Consider the following 25112-nt stretch of genomic DNA (forward strand, 5'->3'; position numbering starts at 1 on the left):
ATAATTATGCAGCAAGTACAACAGTACAGCAGTGAGAATGTTCACCTAGATCCTGTACTATTGGTGGTCTCTAGCAAAAAGAATAATAAAATGAAGGAGCTATAAACTATCACTCAAGTGAATTTATTGCAAAATGGTCCCTATACATATTAATTTTTTATGTCTCCCTTGTCAACAGCCTTTAACAGAAATGAAAATTTATCATCGTCAGTCAAAGCTGTGTTCTCTTAACTTTTTATAGGCCTATGTTTACAACTCAGGCAAAATAAAAGTACCTGTAATTCTACATTGTGATCATCTTATAAAAAGTTACATTCAGATGAAAATGCCTTTAAATGCAACATTAATAATGACGTGTGAAAGTTAAGTTTGAGTAATGTTTTGAATATCCATAATAACACATAGATGACTATGATTACAAGATCCATAAAAAGGTATTAGGGAAAGATGAATTGATATAAATCAAATTAATGTGTGCAGAAAATTTATATTATATTCCAAATTAATGCAAGAATACCATTATGCTGTACCTTACAAATGACAGGGCAAATCAAACATAAAAATACTCAACTGGAAGATGGCTAATTTCAGTCAGTTGAAAGGGGATCTGGCCCAGGTGGATTGGAATCAAAGATTGGCAGGTAAAACAGTAAATGAACAACGGGAGGCCTTCAAAGAGGAGATAGTTCGGGTACAGAAGAGACACATTCCCATGAGAGGGAAAGCAAGGGCATTCAAAGCTAGAGCTCCCTGGATGACTAAAGATATAGAGATTAAAATGAAACAGAAAAAGGAGACTTATATTAAAGTTCAGTCTCATAATACGGTAAAGAACCAAGGTGAATACAGAGGAGAACTGAGAAAGGAAATAAGAGGGGCAAAGAGAGTGTATGAGAATAGATTAGCAAGTAACACAAAAGGGAACCCGAAAGTCTTTTTTATAAATAGTAAAAGGGTAGTCAAAGGAAGAGTGGGGCCAATTAGGGACCAAAAAAGAGACCTCCTTTGAAGGCAGGGGGCATGGCTGAGGTACTAAATGAGCCCTTTGCATCTGGCTTCACGAACAAAGATGTTGCTAATGTCACAGTAAGGGAGGAGGTAGTAGAGGAATTGGATAGGATAAAAATAGATAAAGAGGAGGTACTTAAAAGGTTGGCAGTACTCAAAGTAGAAAAGTCACCCAGTTCAGATAGGGTGCATCCTCGGTTGCTGAGGGAAGTAAGGCTGGAGATAACGGAGGCTCTGGCCACTATCTTCCAATCCTCCTTCGATATGGAAACGGTGCCAGAGGACTGGAGGATTGCAAATGTTATACCCCTGTTCAAAAAAGGGGAGAGAGATAAACCCAACAATTACAGGCCGGTGAGCCGAACGTCGGTGGTGGGGAAACTTTGAGACAATAATCCAAGACAAAATTAATTGTCACTTGGAAAAATAAGGGTGAATAAATGATAGCCAGCATGGGATTTATTAAAGGCAAATCATGTTTGGCTAACTGGAGTTCTTTGAAGTAACGGAGAGGGTTGACGAAGGTAGTGCGGTTGATGTGTATATGGACTTTCAAAAGGCAGTTGATAAAGTACCACATAATAGATTTGTAGGCAAAATTGAAGGCCATTGGATTAAAGGGGCAGTGGTAAAGTGGATATGAAATTGGCTAAGAGACAGAAAGCAGAGTATTGGTGAGCAGTTGTTTTTCAGACTGGAGGGAAGTATACATTGGTGTTCCCCAGGGATCTCTATTAGGACCACTGCTCTTTTTGAAATATATTAATGACCTGGACTTGGGTATGCGAGGCATAATTTCAAAGTTTGCAGATGATAGTATCAGACTTCAGGAGGACATAAACAGACTGGTGAAATGAGTAGACGCATGGCAGATGCAATTTAATGCAGAGAAGTGTGAAGTGATGCACTTTGGTAGGAAGAATGAGGAGAGGCAATATAAACTAAATGGTACAATTTTAAAGAGGGTGCAAGAACAGAGACCTGGGGGTGTACATACACAAATCTTTGAAGGTGGCAGGACAAGTTGAGAAGGCTGTTTTTTTTTAAAAAGCATGCAGGTTCCTTGGCTTTATAAAGCCAGAGGTATAACAAAAGCAAGGACATCACTGGTTAGGCCCCAGCTGGAGTATTGTGTCCAATTCTGGGCACCACACTTTAGGAAGGACATCAAGGCCTTGGAGAGGATCCAGAGGAGATTTACTAGAATGGTACCAGGGATGCGGGGCTTCAGTTACGTGAAGCTGGGGTTGTTCTCCTTGGAGCAGAGAAGGTTAAAGGGAGATTTAATAGAGGTGTTCAAAATCACAAAGGGTTTTGATCGAGTAAATAAGGAGAATTGTCTCCAGTGGCAGAAGGGTCTGTAACCAAATGACACAGATTTAAGGTAATTGGCAAAAGAACCGAGATGAGGAGAATTTTTTTTACGCAGCATGTTATGATCTAGATTGCACTGCCTGAAAGGGTGGTGGAAGCAGATTCAGTAATAACTTTAAAAAGGGAACTGGATAAATACTTGAAGGGGAAGAATTTCCAGGGGGGTGGGATGAATTGGATAGCTCTTTCAAAGAGCCTACACAGGCACAATTGGCCAAATGGCCTCCTCCTCTGTTGTATGATTCTATGAAACATTTAAAACAGCAAAATAATAAAGGAACTGTTGTCCTTCACAGGTTACTGTCAATCTTTGCAGACAAATTATAGATTTTTTTTTTAAAGACAGATTATTCTAATTTCTTCCACCTGAAGCTGCGCACTCATGCTGGAGTACAGTTCCATGGGTGCCGTCCATCCTCTGGGACTTCAGCTAAGTGAGCATTCTTCATGTGTGAGCCTGGAGTATTTATTGGGTATTCAGCATCACAGCTGAGGCTAAACTTGTCCTCATGAGTTGCCACATATGTGTACTTTGAAGCATGAAGCACTGAATAGTGCTGACTATTTTCTCATCCTCGCTAACCAATTGTCACTAAGACCAATTGTAGTGTCTTCACTGCTACCCCAGTTAAGAACAACTTACTCAGATGAGGGATTGAATGTGACCTTCCTGATCTGTGTGACTAAATTCAGTATATTTACCATTTGAGGTATTGCTGGAGCCCAAACTGATTTTGTAACAGCTCTCAGCATGTTAACCTTTGGCAATATTTGTGCTATTGTTGTTGCACTGATTTCACATATTTTTGCCTCTACTTATAAAGATCACAGTCATTCTTGACCTTGTTTGCATTCATTCTACATTCTGATATCGTTGATTGGATTCATTCCTGACCACCCTCATACTCAACTGTGATTGTACCACAGCTCCACAGTCTCTAATCAGCTTCTGGTAGCCTTTTTCCTCCCTCCCAAACACAGATCTCATTAACCTCCTTAACTTTCTTACTGAAATAATAATTACACTTAATGTCAGTTACACTGCATAGGTTGATTTGACCATACCAACACCACAATTTTCCAATATACTGTTTTGAATATGTAACCACAGTATTGCATCAAAACAAATTAAATCATCAGCTACAAGAAATAATATACCATAGAAATATGACATAACTCAACATGAAATCTAGGTTAGACATTTTGTAGGCACTATGCGGCCTCCTAAGGACCCAAAATGGGTCCGGAATGCACATGCAACTTCTAGCGTGACGTGCGCTGGACGCCACCTTGGTAAAGGTGTTTGCACACGCGCAGATAACAAACGCCAGCAGCATGTAAAGCAGGGAGAATATGCAGTAGATCAGTATACAATGCTGATTTGAAGGGACAGATGTGATTTTGGAACTCAACGCCCTGTCTTAACCTCGCACAGCAGAACAGGTCGTAAACATCATGGTGGATCCCCCACCAGCGCTATTTAAAGGGATCATACAGGATTTACAGGTTAGTTGCTGGATTATTGCTTCTGGCTGCCGGTGCATTTGTACCTGTTTTTTTTTGGAGGTCTCCTATACTTGAATACTGAACTAGGGGACATAGCCTAAAAATTAGAGCCAGGACTTGCAGGAGTGAAGTTAGGAAACCCTTCTACATGCAAAGGGTGGTAGAAGTTTGGAACGCTCTTCTGCAAACGGCAGTTGATGCTAGCTCAATTCTTAATTTTAAATATGAGAGTGGTAGATTTTTATTAGCCCCATATCCCTTAATACCCTTAGTTAAGGTGGGTTTATGGAGTTAGGTCACAGATCAGCCATGATCTCATTGAATGGTAGAACTGCCTTTAAGAGGTGCAAGCTGCCTTTACGTGACGCTAGCCACTTGCACGATATCGGGGGTTCCCCTGCTGTGAGCAGCCACTCAGCACAGCTAGGCCTGGCTGCTCGCAGATTTCTGGTAAATGACCAGGCAGCATGAATGTTTTGTGCTGCCTGCATCTTGACGACTGGGCGTGGGTTAATTGCGCACCCCAACCCCGCGGCCGGTTTCAGGGATTATCCATTAACCCCAATTGTGTTCCTATTATGATCACTGAATGCCATAATAATCATAGTGACACAGCACAGAAGAAGGCCATTTGGCCCATCATGCCTGTGCCAGCTGTTTGGTAGACCTATCCAATTAGTCCTACTCCCCTGCTCTTTTCCCATAGCCCTATAATTTTTTTTCCCTTCAAGTATTTATCCAATTCCATTTTGAAAGTTATTATTGAATCAGCTTCCACCACCCTTTCAGGCAGTGCATTCCAGATCACAACATGCAACTTCCCGCATAAAATTTGTTTTCCTCATGTCGCCTCTGGTTCTTTTGCCAATTACCTTAAATCTGTGTCCTCTGGTTACCAGCCCTTCTGCCACTGGAAACAGTTTCTCCTTATTTACTTTATCAAAATCATTCATGATTTTGAACACCTCTATCAACTCTCCTCTTTTTCTCTGCTCTAAGGAGAACAAGCCCAGCTTCTCCACATAACTGAAATCCTTCATCCCGGGTATCATTCTAGTACATCTTGTCTGCATTGTTGATAAGGCCTTGAAATCCTTCCTACAATGTGGTGCCGAGAATTGAACACAATACTCTAGCTGAGGCCTAACCAGTGTTTTATAAAGGTTAAGTATAATTTCCTTACTTTTGCGCACTCTGCCTTTATTAATAAAGCCAAGGATTCCATAAGCTTTTTTAACAGCCTTCTCAACTTGTCCTGCCACCTTCAAAGATTTGTGTATATACATCCCCAGGTGTCTCAGTTCCTGCACCCCCTTTAAAATTGTACCTTGTTAATTTATATTGCCTCTCCTCATTCTTCCTACCAAAATGTAGCACCTCATACTTCTGTGTTAAATTTAATCTGCTATATGTCTGCCCATTTCACCAGTCTGTCTATGTCCTCCTGAAGTCTGTTACTCTCCTCCACATTGTTTACTACATTTCCAAGTTTCATGTCATCTGCAAACTTTGAAATTATACCCTCTATACCCAAATCCAGGTCATCAATATAAGATATACTGACCCCTAGGGAAGACCACTGCATACTTCCCTCCAACCTGAAAAGCAACAGTTCACCACTACTCTTTGCTTTCTGTCCCTTAGCCAATATCGTATCCATTAGCAAAAAAAAAAGCAGAACATTTTTCTAGTCTGTGCTTAGCCACTTCTTTTCCTGTTAATTAATGTCGGAATATCAAATATCATTCCCTTGCTATTCAAGTGTAAATAAAAGTATAAAATGTAACATAGAATCAGCCTGGCTTGCAAGGCATGTAGATGAATGTTTGTGTAGCAATTAGTTCTGTAAATCTAGTGAATGATGGAGCAAAGTGCACCATAACATAATTGAAATATTCATTAAGAGCATGGGTAAAAAGATACCATATACAAATGGCCTCATGCCTTGTTGAACTGTTACTGGCAGCTGGCTGAAGGGGGCCAACCATTCATGCTCATCTGACACAAGAGTAATGGATTATGAGACTGAGGTAACAATGGTGGAAAGAAAGCTTTGGGTACATTGTGCTATTGACTAATGTGAACGTTGCACAGACGATACATGCTGAGTTCATAAAATGAACTTTTGGACTGGCAAAGTGTAGGAAGCAATTTCTTGCAAAGCTGATGTAAAAAAAGTGCTGTGGAACCCTGAGATATTACCTTACTGATATACTGTGTTTTGTGAGAAAAAGTGAGTGTCTTAGGAGATTCAATGACTGATGGATATAAAGCATAGTATTTATGGAGTTGGAGAAATGGTTAGTTTTGTGTGAGACATTCTGTGGTTTATAATGAAAGAGTCATGGGTGATTTAATATAACCAGTTGAACTCCTCCATTGCAATGCTACAGATGATTTCAGCCTGGGAATGTTACTGTTGGCTAAAGCAGAAAATCCAAGCAAATCATAAAAAGGTGCAAAAAATTCACATGTTTATATGTACATATGTCTGGGCTTTTCATAGAAACAACCTTGGCATCAGTCCAAAGGTTAATTATATGCAATGGCTTTGTGGTTTCTGTCCTATACTTTGACTGACTGATCTTTGGTAGTGTATCTCTTTTCATAAAGGGCATAAGATTCATATTGGCTGTACTAGAATGGGCAACAACTAATAGGAACATTTTTTGCCAATAATTTACCATCGCTATTCAGCAGCAAGCTAGGCTTGTAATCACTATGTATGCAAAATTGCTTTTCTTTGTCAGCATGAAGATAAGTGCTTGATTAGGCAAGCTAGATAGTTGTTTGATGAAATACAAACTTTTCATAGAACTTAGCTACTGTGAAAATTTCTTCTATAATTCTAATGCATAGTCATTTCACCCTGAGGCCTCCACCCCTCCTGTTATATAAAGGCAATGAGAATCAATATTTCACAGGGTGGAGAAATGGGGATGGATAGAAATTCTGGAATTTATCTCAATCATCTCCAGGAGTTCTGATGAAAATTTCCTTCAAGAGATTAAAGAAGTTGCAAAAGTCTAAAGTGTGGATTGTACACTATTTACGAACATACGAATTAAGAGCAGGAGGAGGCCATTCGGCCCCTCGTGCCTCCTCTGCCATTTGATAAGATCATGGCTGATCTGATTGTGACCTCAACCCTACTTTCCCATCTACCTACTATAACCTTTGACTCCCTTGTTAATCAGGAATCTATCTAAATCAGCCTTAAAAATATTCAATGACCCTGCCTCCACCGCTCTCTGGGGAAGGGAGTTTCACAGATTCACGACCCTCTGAGAAAAAAATTCTCCTCATCTCAGTCTTAAATGGGAGACCCCTTATTTTTAACTGTGGCCCCTAGTTCCAGTCTCTCCCACAAGAGGCAACATCCCCTCAGCATCTACCCCTTCAAGTCTTCTCAGGATCTTATATGTTTCAATAAGATCACCTCTCATTCTTCTAAACTCCAGTGTATACAGGCCCAACTTGTCCAACCTTTCCTCATAAGATAACCCCCTCATCCCAGGAATCAGTCGAGTTAACCTTCTCTGAACCGCCTACAAATCAATTATGTCCTTTCTTAAATAAGGAGACCAAAACTGCACACAGTATTCTAGATGTGGTCTCACCAATGCCCTGTACAACTGCAGCAAAACATCTCTACTTTTATATTCCATTCCCCTTGCAATAAATGACAACATTCCATTTGCCTTCCTAATCACTTGCTGTACCTGCATACTAACTTTTTGTGATTCATGTACTTGGACACCCAGATCCCTCTGTACCTCCAGAGTTTTACAACCTCCCCTCATTTAAATAATATACTGCTTTTCTATTCCTCCTGCCAAAGTGGACAAGTTCACATTTTCCCACATTATACCATTTGCAAAATTTTTGCCCACTCACTTAACCTATCTATATCCTTTTGCAGACTCCTTATGTCCTCTTCACAACTTACTTTCCTACCTACCTTTGTGTCAGCAGCAAATTTAGCAACCATACATTTGGTCCCTTCATCCAAGTCATTGATATAGATTGTAAATAGTTGAGGCCCAAGCATTGATCCCTGTGGCACTCCACTAGTTACATCTTGCCAACCTGAAAATGACCCATTTATGCCTACTCTCTGTTTCCTGTTAGCTAACCAGTCCTTTATCCATGCTAATATGTTACCCCCTACACCATGAGCTCTTATTTTGTGTAGTAGCCTTTGATGCGGCACCTTGTCAAAAGCCTTCTGGAAATCCAAGTACACCACAACCACAGGATCCCCTTTATCCATGTTGCTTGTTACTTCCTCTAATTACTTCCTCGAATAAATTAGTCAAACACGATTTCCCTTTCACAAAGCCGTGTTGACTTTGCCTGATTGCATTGAGATTTTCTAAGTGCCCTGCTCTAACCTCCTTAATAATAGATTCTAGCATTTTCCCTATGACAGATGTTAAGCTAACTGGCCTGTAGTTTCCTGCTTTCTGTCTGTCTCCCTCCTTTCTTGAATAGAGGAGTTACATTTGCTATTTTCCAATCTGATGGGACCCTTCCAGAATCTAGGGAATTTTGGAAAATTAATACCAATGCATCTACTATCTCTGCAGTCACTTCCTTTAAGACCCTATGATGAAGTCTGTCAGAACCTGGGGACTTGTCAGCTTTTAGTTCTAATTTTTTTTCAGAACCCTTTCCCTGGTGATTGTAAATGTTTTAAGTTCCTCCCTCCCTTTCACCTCTTGATTCACAATTATTTCTGGCATATTATTTGTATCCTCTACAGTGAAGATGGACACAAAATATCTGTTCAATTCATCCGCCATTTCCTTATTCTCCATAATTAATTCCCCAGACTGTCTCTCTAGAGGACCAACTCTCACTTTACTTACTCTTTTCCTTTTTAAAAACCTGTTGAAACTCTTACTATCTTTTATATTTCTAGCTAGCTTTCTCTCGTACTCTAATTTCTCCCTCATTATTCTTTTAGTTGTTTTTTTATATTCTGTCCAATCTTCTGCCCTGCCACTAATCTTCAAGGAATTGTATGCTTTTTCTTTCAATTTGATACCATCTTTAACTTCCTTCGTTAGCCACAGATGGTACATCCTTCCCCTAGAGTCTTTCTTTCTCATTGGAATGTATCTTTGCTGAGTGTTATGAAATATCTCATTAAATGTCTGCCACTATATCTCTACTGACCTATCCCTTAACCTAATTTCCCTGTTCATTTTAGCCAGCTGTGTCTTCATGCCCTCCTAATTGCCCTTATTTAAGTTTAAAACAGTGGTCTTAGACTTGCTCTTCTCTCCCTCAAACTGAATGTGAAATTCAATCATATTGTGATCACTGCTACCTAGAGGTTCCTTTACAATGAGATCATTAGTTAATCCTGTCTCATTACACATTACCAGATCTAAAATAGCCTGCTGTCTGGTTGGCTTTAGAACATGCTGCTCTAAAACTGTCCCGAAAGCACTCTTTGAACTCATCTTCCAGGCTACCTGTGCCAATCTGATTCTTCCAATCTATATGTAGATTAAAATCACCCATGATTATTGCTGTTCCTTTCCCACAAGCCCCCATTATTTCTTCCTGTATACCCTGTCCTACAGTGTGGTTACTGTTAGGGGGCCTATAAACTACTCTCACTGGTGACTTCTTGCCTTTACTATTTCTTATCTCTACCCAAACTGATTCTACATCTTGGTCTTTAGAACTAAGGTCATTTCTGTCTATTATACTCATGTCATCCTTAATTAACAGAGCTACCCCTCCACCTTTTCCTAGCTTCCTGTCCTTCCGAAATGTCAAGTACCCTTGAATATTCAGGTTCCAGCCTTTGTCATCTTGCAGCCATGTCTCTGTAATGGCTATCAGATCATATTTATTTCTATTTGAGCTGTCAATTCATCTGTTTGAGAAAGAAGAGCCTTGATGAGGCAAATGACCTTTTCTTGTTCCATGCTTTATGTTCTTGTATTATCAATGAGGATCAAATTGGTTTCATAAAGAGCCAGTACTTGTCAAGCACATTGAGAAAATTATCTTGCCTCCTTACCCATTAATCCTATTGGTTAGGACTATGAAATGTAGCTACTATTGACAGTGAGCTGCTTTCTAAGGGTGAACATGGGGTAAATTTTAGACCCACGAACGGGTGGGGTGGGTTGGGGACGGGTGGGAAGGTTAAAAAATTTTTTTTTTTAAAAAAAGGAAAACCCAACCCACCCCCAACTCGCCAACTTCTGGTTTTAACGGAGGCAGGTCAGGGGGGACGGTGACCAGCCTGCTCTCAGGAGGCGGGTTGGTCAGTGAAATATTTTAAGGAGGCTGCTGGCCTCCATTTTATTAGTTTTTTTTATTTTTAACGCTGGAGGGCTAGGATTCCCGGGCCTTCTGCTTCACGCCACGTAAGAGGAGGCGAGAAGGCCCGGATCAACAGGTAAGTGCCTTAATTGCACTGCTTGTGCGCCAGGAGGAGCAGGGGTGTTCCTTCAAGGTCCAACAAGCTTCCCTGCCATGATCCCACAGACGTGATCGGCTGCCCGCACGAGCTCCGACCACCCCCCCACCGCGTGCAAGCTACGGCCTGGCCGCCCCCCTCGCGCGAACTCCCCCCACCCCACTCCCCCTCTTCCTGGTTCCCTGTTAAGATTTACCCCATGAAAACATACAACACCACCTCTCTCAACCTCTGTATTGTCAGACTGCTTTTTCAACATCCAGTCCTGTGAGTCAAAATTTCCTCCAATTAAATATCGGGAAGACTGAAGCCATTGTCTTCAGTCATCGCCACAAACTCCATTCCCTTCCCAGCGATTCCATCTCGCTCCCTGGCCAACATTTCTTCTCCATTACAAAGACTGTCTACTTCCACCTCTAACATTGCTTGTCTCCACCTCTGCCTCAGCTTAGCTGCTGCTGAAACCAGCATCTATGCTTTTATTACGTCCAGAGTCGACTATTCCAATGCTCTGCTTGCTGGTGTCCCATCTTCCACCCTTCATAAATGTGACCATCCAAACCCACACTAAGACCCGTTCATCCATCATTCCCATGCTCACTGACCTACATTTGCTCTCCTTCCAACGCCTTGATTTTAAATTTCTCAATCTCGTGTTCAAATCCCTCCATGACCTCGGCCATTCCTATCTCTGTAACCTCCTCCAGCCCTACAACCCTCCAAGAACTCTGCATTCCTCCAACTCCGGCCTCTAGTGCAACCCCCACTCCCTTCATCCCACCATTGGCAGCCGTGCCTTCAGCAGTATAATTTCTAAGCTCTGGAATTCCCTCCCTATTCCTCTCTCTTCTTTTAAGACGATTCTTAAAACCTACCTCTTTGACCAAGCTTTTAGTCCCCCCACCGAATATTGCCTCCTTTGGCTGGTGTCAATTTTTGTCTGATTATGCTCTTATGAAGTGCCGTGGGTAGTTTTCCTACATTTAAGGCGATACATAAAAGCAAGTTTTTTTTTATTGTTGTTATTTTACCTGGTCGACATGCAGCTTAACCAATCGTCCTAAAAGGGTCAGCAGGAAGCTGCCACCAAAGGAAAATTTAAAAAAAATACTTACCTTTATGTGGAGCCAGGATGAGCAACAGTTCCTCCCAACTTCTCATTAAAACTGGAGGCCGCTGCTGGCCGCCTCACAATTGTCTACCCCCTCCTGGACTCACTGTAGGCATTTGGCCGGCCTCTCAGCTGGCTGATATTGCTACCCACTACATCCTCCCTACTAGTGAGCAGCCTCTGAGGCGCCCATAGTTTGCCGGTACTATACTAATGAGGCTGGCGGTCCTGTTTGCTGTGGTCCTGCTGCCAGACTCATTAGGCACATGCACGTGGATCATCCCAAGATTTGGGCATGATCCAATTTCCATCCCAGTGTTTTGACTTCATGATTTCCTTGTATTCACTCCAGAAAATTTGCAGCCAACCTGCTTTGTAATCTTTAACAAATGATGTGTACAAGCTTTAAGGATCCACTTATAATATTCACTGATATGCGAAGTACCGTATTTAATTCTTCCCTCTCAATTAGTGATAGTGTAGGATTAATATTCCAGAATTCAAAAACATAGCACAGTCCCCCATCCCCAAAGGGGCTGAGTGATAAACACCCATTGTGCCATTTTCTTGTTTAAAAAATGTATGGGCCAGAACTTGCTCCCGAAATAACGGAGGAGCTCAACAGCGCTCTCCGTTTTTACTGATGAATCGAAGCAGCAAGTTCCCGCGTTTGCACATGTGCACTAAAACACAGAAATCGTGAACTCGCTCCTATTGGTTCGCCGGCGATTTGACAGCTTCGAATTAAAGGGCTACCGCACGCTGCAATCAGAGAAATCATTGAAAAATTGCAAACTTGCTCATCTGCCCAGCTGGAAAGTAACTAATTACGCCACCAAACAGGTACGCTTAAAAATACCAGGTCTAAACTAAGTTTTAAAAGCACGGTTAGTCTTAATTTTTAGTTGTTTGGCAGTCATTAACTTTTAAAAATGTGGCGTCTCATATTGCCCCTTATTTTAAAATTAAACTTTTTCACTTTTCCCTTCTGTCTTTCTAATTTAATTCAATTATTTATTGGCTTTTTAAAAAAAAAATTGAACGTTTTTATTTATCGTGACATCCAGAACACTGACTTTAAATGAATGAAGTCTGCTTGCCTGCTTGTGGGTGTGACTTCTCTTCCTGACAGATTTTGTGGGCGTGTCTCCTACTCTCTCAGACATTTCCATGTGCATCAACTTATGCTGCTCAGAGGCTGGGTTGATAGTGCACAATTTTTTTTAAAGTTCAAAATCTCACAATTTGATGCCACAGAACCCGTAAAAAGTATTTTTGTTAATTTAATTTGCAGGAGTTGCGGTGAACATTGCTTCGCCCCTCTGCAATTTCCATCCCTATATTTTTGGAACCGTTTCCCCTTGGTGCTCCAGCAAAAACATTGCAATGGTGCTGCAAGAGTACACTGGAGTTATACTTTAAGTCAAGATTTAAATAGTCAACCAGCAGAATAAATCAAAATGTACACCATTGAGTAATAATTGTAACGTCATCACTAGGAATGGAATGAAACCTTACCCCTGTATGTAATAGTGATTGCCCATCATTGAGTAAGAGAGGTTTGTTGTAATGAAGAACTTTTCTGACTAAGGTTATATCATTTATCTTCTGCTCTTTTCTGTTTTGAATTTTCCCTCCCCTTTTCTCCAGAAGGCTCTGTTATTTCCTGACGTAAAGTTTGACAGGCCTGTACATTTTCTAGTACCTCACCTGAGCAGCCTTTCTTCATTTGTGAGCCCAGTCAAAGAAAATAGTCAAACAAGACGGGTATCACAGGCCATTCTGACTCTGTTCTCACTGAATATTCACACAAACACACTTTCCAGCAGCAATCAGAGGCAGGAACTGTGGCTGATTTCTTTGCCTTCACTAATCAAGAATTGTGGCACCCTAACTGATGCCCCAGCTGAAATCCCTAACTCAGCATAGACCAAGAACTGAGCCTGGGGCTTTCTAGTCGTCTTTGCTTAATACTACACCAAGCAGCACCTTTACCCACTAGGCTAGCAGGGAGCTTCGCCTTTTGTTTTTCCATTATTTTTCAACTCCTGGCCCCAGTAGAGATGCAAAACCTCACTGTCGTGTGCTACTTCACTAATGAATCGATCTGAACATTGACAAAACTCATCGAAACAAAACAATTAAGCTTGATTGACAGTTAACCAAAAAAATTTCTGACCTTCTGGTTAGAGCTACTGCCAGGGTTCTCCAGGGTTTCCAGAAGTTATGGCAGGCGATTAGGAGAACCCTGCGGAATTCTCCCTCAAAATGTTTAACTACATGAGCTACCCCAAACCCACAGGTAACAACTGTTTTAATCCCTGAGGTGAATGGATGATGCTCAAACTTCATGCTTAAAATGTTACGTTTGGTAATAAGATAATTGGTCTAACAAACGAGGAGTTGACAAATCCACAACTGAGCATTTTGCTGGAAAGGTCAGGGGTTTATTCTGAGTGTTCAGCTGTGCTGAGGTAATGGGGTATAAAATGGGTGGTAGCAGATCGGCTGCCTGTTATATAGCTTGCCTATTGAAGTCAATGGAGAGGAAAATTGAACGGGATAAATAACAGGCGGTCAGTCCCCTATCGTCTGTTTTACCCTCCTGCCGAAGTTGAAAGTTCTACCCGTCAGGGGTAAATTTAATCTAACTTGCCGGGCGGGAAATCCACTGGATCAGATGGAACGCTGGTTTTACACCCTGCCCAATATTGCTCTCCATTGACTCCAATGGAGAGTAAAATCGGGTGGGGTGTCAAACCAGCATTGCACCAGATCTCGTCCGTTTCCTGATGGGCGGGTTAGTTTAAAATTGCCCCCATTGTGTTTTTCTTCTGGATTTCAACAGGGTTAGTGTTCCAGCATCAGACAGTCATCAGTAAGCATCATCAGTCAGCCTGATTTTACTACTGATGTCTATGCTTTTTACTTTGTGTATTTATAGATTTAAGACTAATGCACAAAGTTTAAAAATATATGCACTGATGGTTTTCATAACTGGATATTTGAGAAGTAATAGTTATGGGATATGAACGTGGTTACCCTAAAGGCTGGCAAGCCCAGCAAAGTGTGAACCAAGCTTAATCAAACTGTCTGGCCCCTTGCCCGGATTGAGGTTAACAAAAAAAATAGTGTTGAGTGAATGACAGACATGAGAGTTATATTGAACCAGAATTTACTCTAGCAGGGCATCTAATGGCCCCTGCTGTTAGTTAGACTTGCCCCTGCACCCTTCAGCTCACATACCACACACATTCTCCAGCTGATGGGCTGAAGAATGCTTTATCAACTACAAAGGTGTGCAAGAGCAGCCTCCGCTGACTGGCTCTCTGATTTTCCCGCTATCCTCCTTGCAAGTATGTGTCTGACCTCCCCTTGTTGCCATTTCACTGGCACAATTGAGATCAGGGAGCTGCTGTGTGGCAAGTTGCAGGATGTAACCAACATCCAGACTTCCTGTTCTGCTCAATGGAAAAGAAAATCAGCGGAGTGAAAAATGGACTGCTGATTCGCTATCGCCCGTTTTGTGGTATGGCCCAAGACCAATTTCATCCCCATGCTGTTTTACCAGAGGGATAAATAAATTCATGCTTTAATTTACAAAAGAAAATATTGTTGCTGCTATGTACCTGTCTTTAATGACATTTATCTAAATGAAGAGGAGTTAAAATTCATTGTCTGGGGGAGGTTTGACCTATTCAGTAAAGGTAATAAAATACAACAGGCTAGAAATTCGTTATGGCCCATTTCCCTCCAGTGAGTACACAAGTGTGAAGCACAGTATGGAAAAAGGAAATAGTTTTTTATGATAAGAATGTGATTGTACGCTTTCAAAGACAGCATCTTTAAATAGACTGTCTGGAATATTTTGCTTTCAGTTCAAAATAACCTGTAAAATAAAGAAAATTGCTTTTCTAATCATTCTGTCATACAATGGTCACTATCCTGTAGAAATAAATTTCAACTCTTCTATTACGGTTACCGTCCTGAGGTGAAGTGGTAATAGAAAAATCATTCCAAATATCACTGAGTTTCCTATAACGTAACATCTGTGTTTCAGATTTATAATAAAGCATCCTTTGAATACAATTTATTTCAATTTATTTAAGTAAATGGCTTTTTGTATGTACCCTGTCTGACGAGACATCTGTAATGAATTAGATCAAACCATCTGTGTAGTTTGTTTCTTTCCTTGCCATGTTGAGGAGGGGTAAATTGATTTTGTACCCATTTAAACAATTAATGTTTTTTTGCAGTATTTCCTAATTAAGTCCCAAGACTAATAGGAGCAGGAATTGTCTATAGACTGGGTGCCCTCAGCATAACCTCAAAGTCAGTGTGGTTTCTGTTAGCAAAACGTAGATGGATCTAGTTTCTTAAGGTTACAGATTTGTTTGTATAATGTAGCCTCTTATGTGCAGGGTGGACTTGTCTTCCCTAAAAGAAAAGTTCGACCCACTGAGCCTATGTCAACAGTCCTCTCGAGACGTTTTCGATAGATTTACAGAATGTGAGAATTTGCATTCTATTTTGTAGACTCTTTGAACTGAACCCGCAGCTGCAAAACATTCTTTCCATATTGACTGTATGAAGACATCACTGTTGTGGGCGACTGGTGGGAAACAAAATATTGCAGTGGAACTTTTGCTGTTAATATCCTTTTCAAAACTGGCTCTTTTTAAAATGCTAAGTTACTAACTGCCTTTGAAAGAATTTGAGGTAGGTAAAACAGTTTATATGTTTCGAAAGCGGCATGTACAAGAGTTTGTTATTGCTGGCAACAATCAGAACAGTACACAGAAACCAGACACTGTGTGGAAAAGTTAGGTGTTTTAAACTTTTACTGGATATTTATCTTAAAAATAGTAGTTAATTTAAATATGCTGTGGGAATGTAAAAACACCTAGTTACAAAAAGCCTAATTTTTGTGACTGTAGTATAATTTTCCCCAATTAAATGTGTACTTAATACATTTATGAAAAGGCCCAAAATATTCCTCTGTTAAAATCCAAGGAATTCTGTTGTGTAAATTGTATATTAAGGGGTATTTTGTTTGTATGTAGTTTTGCCATCCACACCTTTTTTACTTCAAATCTTAATTTGACATCCAATCTTATCGATTCAGCATCTCACTATTTGACATCTGCTAGAGTTTTGCTAGTGTAAATATATTTTAAACTCTTACAAAAGGATTTTTCTAAATGTTATTATTAGTTTGTTCTAGTTTATTTTATATCAGTTCATTTCAGATGTAAATCCTTACTAAGCATCTGAAAAATAGTCTTGGAAAGTCAGTTTTAATAATTTTACTTCTTCACCTACATATTGTTTACTACTTAAAAACCGTGTGCTTCAATATAGCAGACAGAAATATTCAATATATAATGGGGGGTGAGGTGCCAGGACAATCTCTAACCTTCATAAACTTGGTTGGCATCATTGGATGAGCAAAAATGTGTTTTTTTTATTTCGACTTGAAATAGTTCTGAAACTTTCCATTGACAATGTGGAAAGAAGCTTAAGTTGGAATTGAGTCCAGTTTTCACATTGTCATTGAATTGGAGTCAAGAAGGAAGAGTGTTGGATATTAAGTTGGATCAGATTCAAGCTTGACAGGCTTGCCTGAGTTTGGATCAAACTAAAGGGACTGAAAGCTTGTAGAATGATTGACTTTTCCTGACATTATCTGATGATTTAATAAAGGAATAGATTTTTAAAAAAAATTCTAAAGTCTCCTTATGCAATCCTTTAATAGAGAAAGTAACTTTATGGGGAAGTATTGTTACTGAAAAGTACTTACCTATAGAGACCATAGAGTGGCCTCCCTATATTTTTTAAACTTTTGTTTTAAAAATATTCTTGTGTGCTCCTCTAATGGCTCTCTGTGTAAATGCACCATTTGTTGTTTACTGACCCATACAGAGCAGGAAAACCCTAGCTTTGGTACCTGGTCTGTAGTGAATCAACTGATCTCAAATAGAATTACCCCTGGAGTACAGAAGGGAAAAAAATCAACCAAGATTCCTGGCTCCTGATGTCTATTGGTCCCTCGTGAAAATGGGTGGGTGTGGACGGTACGTGAGGATAGGATTAGGCTCAGGCCATATCGTATAGCCTACCAACACTTACTGTTTAGGCTCTCACATGAAAAATGATCACATTAGCAAGATGCCAAAGGGCTGCTGACACCCGTTGGAACAAGATTCTAAAATGAGATGCCATCCTCGGGAGACGGACGGTCCTTGGCAATCGCGGGAGGGATGATCGGGGCTGGGCGGGGGGATGATCGGCCATTGCAACAGGGGAGAGAGATTGGGGCTAGAGGGAGAGAGAGGCTGTCAAGGTAGGGGGGAGGCTGAAGGCTTCCTTGGGATGGGGGAGCATTCCTGCTCCTCCTGGCGCACAAGGAGAGCTGAGAAAGGCACTTACCTTGTGGAGCCGTCAGCTCCCACCTCCCACCTCCCACCTCCCTTTCACTGCCAGGTCTCCCGATTCCTGGGAAACCCGCGCAGCAGCAGTGAATTTTAAATTGGGCTCCCAATTGCAATGAAAAGTCTGATTTAAATGATAACAAAGTGCCCCGTCTCTCCATGGCGAGAAACTTTGACACCTAGATATCCGCTGCCGTAAAAAAGGCTGTGGGCGCGTGCACGGCGTGTTGAGGTCGCGATCCTCGTATTTAAGTCTTTAAACACCACCCCCTCCCACCCATCATGGGGCTGTTAATACCGAGGCCATTGTTTATGGTCTTTAGAGATTGACCCCAGGTTTGCTATAGACTGTGCAGAGTATTTCCAAAACTTAAACTATAACATAAGTTGGGGAGAAGACCTCAGTGCTGTCGGTAAGTATTAGTAGGCACCTGTACATTTGCTCTGTCCTTTTTAACCATTAGATTGCTGGTACATGTTGAGAAATTGCTGGACCCTTACCTAAGGAAAGATATACTTGCCTTTAGAGGTGGTACAACGAAGGTTCGATGGATTGATTCCTGGGATGAGTGGGTTGTCCTATGAGGAGAGATTGAGTAGAATGGGCCTATACTCGAGTTTAGAAGAATGAGAGGCGATCTCATTGAAACATATAAGATCCTGAGAGGGCTTGATAGGATAGATGCGGAGGGGCCGTTTCTGCTGGCTGGAGAGTCTAGAACTAGGGATCATAATCTCAGGATAAGGGGTCGGCCATTTAGGACTGGAATGAGGAGGAATCTCTTCACTGAGAGGGTTGTGAATGTTTGGAATTCTCTACCCCAGATGGCTGTGGACTCAGTCGTTGAGTATATTCAAGACTAAGATCGATAGATTTTTGGACATTAAGGGAATCGAGATATGGGGACCGGGCAGGAAAGTGGATTTGAGGTCGAAGATTAGCCATGATCTTATTGAATGGCGGAGCAGGCTCGACGAGCCATATGGCCTATTCCTGCTCCTACTTTTTATGTTCTTATGATCCATGAGATGGTAATTTTTTTAGAAATTGATTTTTTAAAAATTGTTTTTGTCAACAGTATAAACATAGACTGTCATTCAGTCCATCGTGTATAACGTTTCTGCCACAAAACATTGTACGAATGTTCTTATATAATTACATATATGCAATAAACCAAATAATCCAGTAAATGGAGAAATAAAAATAGCCCAACATAGCTCTCCTAATATCACTGACCCAAGATAAGTCGTTGGATCCTAAACTTATACATAGGAGGAAGTCTCTTCCCTCCAGGAGAAGATCACCGCATTCCAGCCTTAAATTTCAAGGGTCGACCTTATGCCATCCAAAATTTGATGGTAAAGTTCTACCTTTCCTGCATTATTCAGCAGAGATCTTTCCAAGTTCGTATTCTCAAAGATGTCATTCACCCAGTGAGAGTACATGGGTACTTTTGATTACCATGCTAAGAGAATACAACTTTTTGCTACTAACGTTGCTGATGTCATCTTTCTGCATGAACATTGTGGAGCTATAACACAAATAAATGAGGATCATTATTAATGGTTGCACCAACTGCCTTGGCTACAGTGCTGACTGGCATTTCACCAAAGGGTAAGATTTTCCAACAGTACCACAGTATCTAAAGGAAGGTACACGCTTCTGGTCACAATATAGACACCTACTATTTGGCAAATAACCAAATTTAGGAATTCTGGCCTGGACCATTTGTTTAATCATAGTCAGTGGGTAGAAAACCTAGTTATCCATGCAAAGTATAATGGACTGTATGAAGGTATTTCAACTGAACTAACATCATCCATACATTAAGTGCTAAGTATGTATTAAACCAAATTTTAGTCACATTGAAGTGCTTAAGTTCATGACCAATACCCCCCTCCCAGAGCATTTGTTGATTAAACTGACATGTCTCAGCCATGAAGTGAAGTTTGTTGGATTCTTGCTGGATAATGTTTTCAAGTTCCAAAAGATCCAAAGGCTGCTTGCCATTCTGTAAGTGGTCTTGTAATGTTTCTTTGATGCGTGGGAAGCTTACAACCCAATAAATTATAGAATTATTAATCAGTAGGGATCATTTGAAAAGTCTTTGCACATATCCCTAACATAGCTGTTGCTTGCCCTTACCCAAACATAGAACATTATTGGCCTGCGATCTGCAATAAAATTAAGCTTTTCCATAAGGAGTCAGTCTGATAAATCCATCTTAAGCCAGCGTTCATATGCAAATAAGATTTATAAAAGGAGCCTATTATTTAATTTGGAGATTTCTTATTGAATAATTTTAAAGTTTTAAATTCACTCACTGACACAAACAAAACCCAATATCACAGAACCTTATCAAATCTTTTTAGAGCAAATTTATATCCATTAGCAAAACTAGGAAGGGTAAAGGATTTTGATATGATTTGGACCATTCAGTGAAAGCATCCAATCAATGTGAACATATTGTTCTTGGGATTATTCATGTACTGGAATACTCCTGGCCGCATTTTAAATTTGGGATGAAATTTTGGGCACCGTGGCCTTGATATTAACTGGGGTGCTGATAGATTTTGGGCAAGTGGGTGGTGGGGTGAGCACTCTACAGCAGAAAACAGGCCTGGGCTATTAACATGCTGCCGGTGGGTAGTAAGCGGCTCCTGGCCTATGGAAAATATAGTGGCCCATCGGTGTGGGGAAGGTGCTTATGGGATTGTTTTGTGGGAGGAAAGGGGGGGAGCCCAGGGCAGGGGAGCACTCCTGCCCTTCCTGGCTCCACAAGGAAAGTTTTTTAAAAAAAAAAATCTTACCTTAACTGGCCTCTAATGTCCCAGATCCTTTTCTTGCATGACTTTACCTGGCGGGAAATGCACAGCAGCTTCCCTGCTTGGGGCGGCGTTAAAATAGGCAGTCAGGACCCGATGATGCACTTGGAGCCTGACCTCCTTATGTCGATGAGCACCCGGCCAGCTTTGGCCAGTTGGCTTAGCTGCTCGTCCAGAAGCCGGAGTCAGAATCACAGATGGTGGGATCTGGGCGGCTCCAAAACGGTTAAGTAACCTGGAGCATTTTAACTGCCCACTTGCCCAGTTTCAGACAGGCAGGTAAGGTTAAAATCGCCCTCTGTGTCTTCAAAAGGACATTGGAAGCAGCTCAGAGAAGAGCGAAGAGGATGATTCTAAGATCAACTTATCTAAGCTATGATAAGAGACTCTGAGAACTGAATTTATTTTCAATTGAGAAAAAATTGAAGGGAAACATGATCCAAGTCTTTAACATGTCGACAAGGATGAATAATGTAGATGTAAGCAGGCTATTTAACTTAGACTGTGAATGCAAAACTAAAGGTTCTAAGTTCAAAATAACAAGCGTCAAACAGTTTTACAGCCCTCTAAAGTTTCACAGGTTGGTTTTTGCAATTGTGTGAAAACTGCTACTATTCCCAGATTAAGGGGGAGATTTTCGGCTTGGGCACTGAACAGGCACAATATCGGAGATGCACTTGCGGCACCTGCCCAATGCCACATTCGGGATGCCTGAACCACTTTTTCATGACTGACCATTCACTGACAATCATTGACTATTTTGTTAGCAAGCTGTGTGCACCACAGGGCGGAAGACTGGCTGGCTGTAGCACGCAGCGACCAGTAGGGGAGCAGATACCAGGCGTCGCAAGAACAGTCTGGCAGCAGGCGGGAAGATTTTTGTGGAGCCTGGAGGAGCACTCGTTACCTTTTTGGAGAGGCCTCAAGTGGTCTCTTTCAGGCCTCTCAATGCTTAGAGAAATGGAACTGGCATGTGTCGTACATGCTCCGCCCATTTCTCTTTGAAAATTGCAATCGGACCCGACAACGACCCTGATTACATAACTAAACAACCTCCTGCCTATTTTGGGTGGGAGTGGTGGGCGCTCATTTAAAGGCCTGCCTGAAAGATGATTCAAGCGGGCAAATGGGCACACAAGGTCACCCCCAAAACTTTCAACTGCTAGACAAGAAACTAGTAGCCAGCAGTTGAAAGTCTCCTATATATCTAGTACAGTGCGACAGCCAGCTGATCTTTCGCCACATGTGGTTCAGGCATCCCGACTGTTGCGTGGGCAGGCGCAGCAAGCGCCTCGCCGATATTGTGCCCGTTCAGTGCCCAACTGTATTTTGGTTCCAGAACGTCTCTTTTGTTATTTTAAAGTATCCTTTGCTGCTGAGAGCACTGCTGCCTTTGGTGTTACTTTTTATATCACTTTTATTTACCAATGTGTTTCTCTCAATGATTGAAAATGCAATTGGACTTGAGGTCAGTTTGGAGAATAGAAACCCATGTATAGGCTATCCTTATTTGAATTTTACTTTTTAGAGGCAGAAAAAATGAACTGATGTTAACTTGAATGTGACTTCTGTTTTCTCTAAACACAACTCAGCTCCACTTGCATCACATGTGCATCTAATGCCCTTTCTGCAAATGCATATGGGCTGAATTTGAGCAATATAAGGCACACTCAAATGAACCTCCTGTTAACAATGCTATTAAATCTGACAGAAAAGTAAAGCAAATTCAACATTGTATATTTTAAGGGTTTCTTATTTTTCATTTTATTTTCCTTACTACTTTTTTGTTAAAATACAGAAATACCACTTCATCATACACACAGGTTATGACCATACTCAAAATGCTAGGTATAACCTTGAGAGAAAAAAATTGTTACGTTTTTGTTTTTTGTCCCACATCTTTTAAGCTCATGTTTCGCATTGCTTGATCTGGAGGTTGGAACTATAACCTTAAGCAGGACCAGGGAGTAGTGGGTTTTTACCACCATTGGAGTATAGGATATGTGGAATAGACTTTCAGAAAAAAACAAAGAATTGGATAAATATATTTAATAATGGGATTAAAAATTATAAGGATGGACACATAATTCATTTCTCCCTGGGACACATTAGTTCATGTGTTGCTGCAGCAGTGGATGAGTCCTCTGTGAAATACAATTGGTTAGAGTTGTGTGATCTGTAAGATTCTGGATTAAGATTCTGGAATGTCACTTAATTGCCTTTGGGGGTTGTGGAGAAATTTCACATATCTTTGTATTCCTGAGGTTTGGTTTCCCCTCTCAAGGGGTTGAGTGCGTCGGGAAGAGCCCATGATAGAGAAAAAAAATGTACATTGCTCATCAACAGCAGTGTGATGAATGAGCAGTTAATCTGTTTTGCTGGTGTTGGTTGACAGAGGAATGTTGGCCAGCACATCAGTAGAACTTCTTGCTCTTCAAATATTCTATGGAATCTTAAACGACCATCTGAACAGGCAGATGGGACTTCGTTTTAACGTATCATCTGAACGACAACACCTCTGACAAGGCAGCACAGTGCTGCACTAGAGTGTCAGACCTGATAGAGGTCTTTAAGATTATGAAAGGGTTTGGCAGGGGAGATGTTAAGATGTTTCCACTTGCAGGGGAGTCCAAAACTAGAGGCCATAAATATAAGATAGTCACTAATAAATCCAATAGGGAATTCAGGAGAAACTTCTTTACCCAGAGAGTGGTTAGAATGTGGAACTGTCCACCACAAGGAGTAGTTGAGGCAACTAGCATAGATGCATTTAAGGGGAAGCTAGATAAACGCACAAGGGAGAAAGGAATAGAAGGATATGTTGATGGGGTTAGATGTGGAGCATAAACACTGGCATGGACCTGTTGGGTTGAATGGCCTATTTCTGTGCTGTACATTCTATGTATCCTTGTTCCCTCCACAGTAAAGGGCCTTTTCTCGTTCCAAATGTTCTTATGTAGCAATCATTTTAATAGATATACTCATCGTTGAAATAAGACAAGGAAAATATTATAATAATACAGCAGAAATTATAAAACAAATCTGTAGTTTGAGAAAATTATCAGTAACTTGAGTATGAATTGGTTGCAAATATAGTCTTGTCAGAAGATATTAAAATTTCACCAAGGTTATTAAATTATAGTTGTCAATTATCATTAGAAGCTTACGTCTTACATTGGGGTAGAGTTTCTGCTTTGGACGTAATTTTGGGCCAAATTGGGAAATTGCACCCAATCAGGCAGCGTAATAGAACGCAACCATTTATTTTTCTTTCTTTACATTAAAAAGTATTCCTCAATGTATTTAAGGGTGGTAACCTGGTTCAGTTTTATTAATACTGCTGAAAATGTGTTCATCACCAAAAATAAGCATTTTTAATAAGAGTATCCAGAGTAACCTGATTTAAAATCACTGAAAATGACAAACTATACTGAAACATTTACTAATTTAATTGTTGTGCACTAATTAGTTTTTCAGTAAATATTTTTTGATATGAAAAACTTTTAGAACATGCCTGCACGCCTAAGAAAATGAGAGCAATTTGAAGAGCTTTCCCAAGCCAGTGCAATTGGCGGAATCTCGTGAAGTCGACTTGGGGATGTGGCTAGTTTTGTGGGTGGGTCATGATGCGGGCAAATTGAATCTTGAACCAGCGTAAAAGATTGCGGAAAATATGAACATAAGTGGTTTTGGGCGTAACTCACTCATTGAAATTCCCTGATCTTTTGCGCTGGTTCGGCCGATTTTGCAGGATTGAGCTGATATTACCAGTGTAAACGAACGGAAACTCTATCCCATGGCATTGTCTTGTGTGGGTAAGGCTCTTTGTAAATTTTGAACAAAGTATCAAACTGTGATTCACACAGTCATGCAGTGCATTGGAACTATAATGCATGGTACCATGTTAGTGGATAGTTGCAGGTTGAATCCTTCCTGATCTCACCCGTGCTGCTGGAGTAAGATAATGACCAAATGCAAGATGTTTCTGCAGGAGAAATGGAAAATCAGAAGAGAGACATTGTCCCCAGCTAGCTGTTGTGTACCTCCTCATGGTAGTGTGAGTATAGGCTGGGAACAGGTTACCTTAACTCTTGGCTGCAGGTGGTCTGTGACCTGGGAAGACCAAGGGGCTGGAGGCAGAAAAAAATGTAAGGATTCAAATCCTCACCCCCCAAAAAAGCTTGAACCAATTATTGAATGTTTACTCCTGGCTTTCTAAATTGTATTATTGAAATCAAGACCATCTATTAGCAGAGCTGGATGGATGTCTGAAGTTGATATGATCACTAGATTTGGGAAAAGCACAAACTTGTTAATGAAACATTTCTCTTGATCACTTTTAGCGGAAGAAAAAGAAATCAGTAAATATGAAATAATGATCATTTGGAGCACTTATAGAACCAGTATTATA

General features: G+C 40.8%; 1 protein-coding gene across 4 annotated transcripts in view; it reads left to right on the plus strand.

The window, feature by feature from the left end:
* The window catches only part of LOC137318799 (coiled-coil domain-containing protein 102A-like), a 533993-nt gene that overhangs the window by 12201 nt on the left and 496680 nt on the right, over window positions 1-25112 (plus strand). The window contains exon 1 of one of the 4 annotated variants that reach the window (XM_067981442.1): window positions 16024-16163. The exons of the other annotated variants lie outside the window; for them this stretch is intronic. The gene's annotated coding sequence lies outside the window, so the exon portion shown is untranslated. Of the gene's footprint in view, window positions 1-16023; window positions 16164-25112 lie in introns of those variants that run through there. 4 annotated transcript variants of the gene reach the window in all.

The sequence above is a fragment of the Heptranchias perlo genome, chromosome 3, assembly GCF_035084215.1.
Source record: "Heptranchias perlo isolate sHepPer1 chromosome 3, sHepPer1.hap1, whole genome shotgun sequence".
In the NCBI taxonomy this organism is placed as follows: Eukaryota; Metazoa; Chordata; class Chondrichthyes; order Hexanchiformes; family Hexanchidae; genus Heptranchias; species Heptranchias perlo.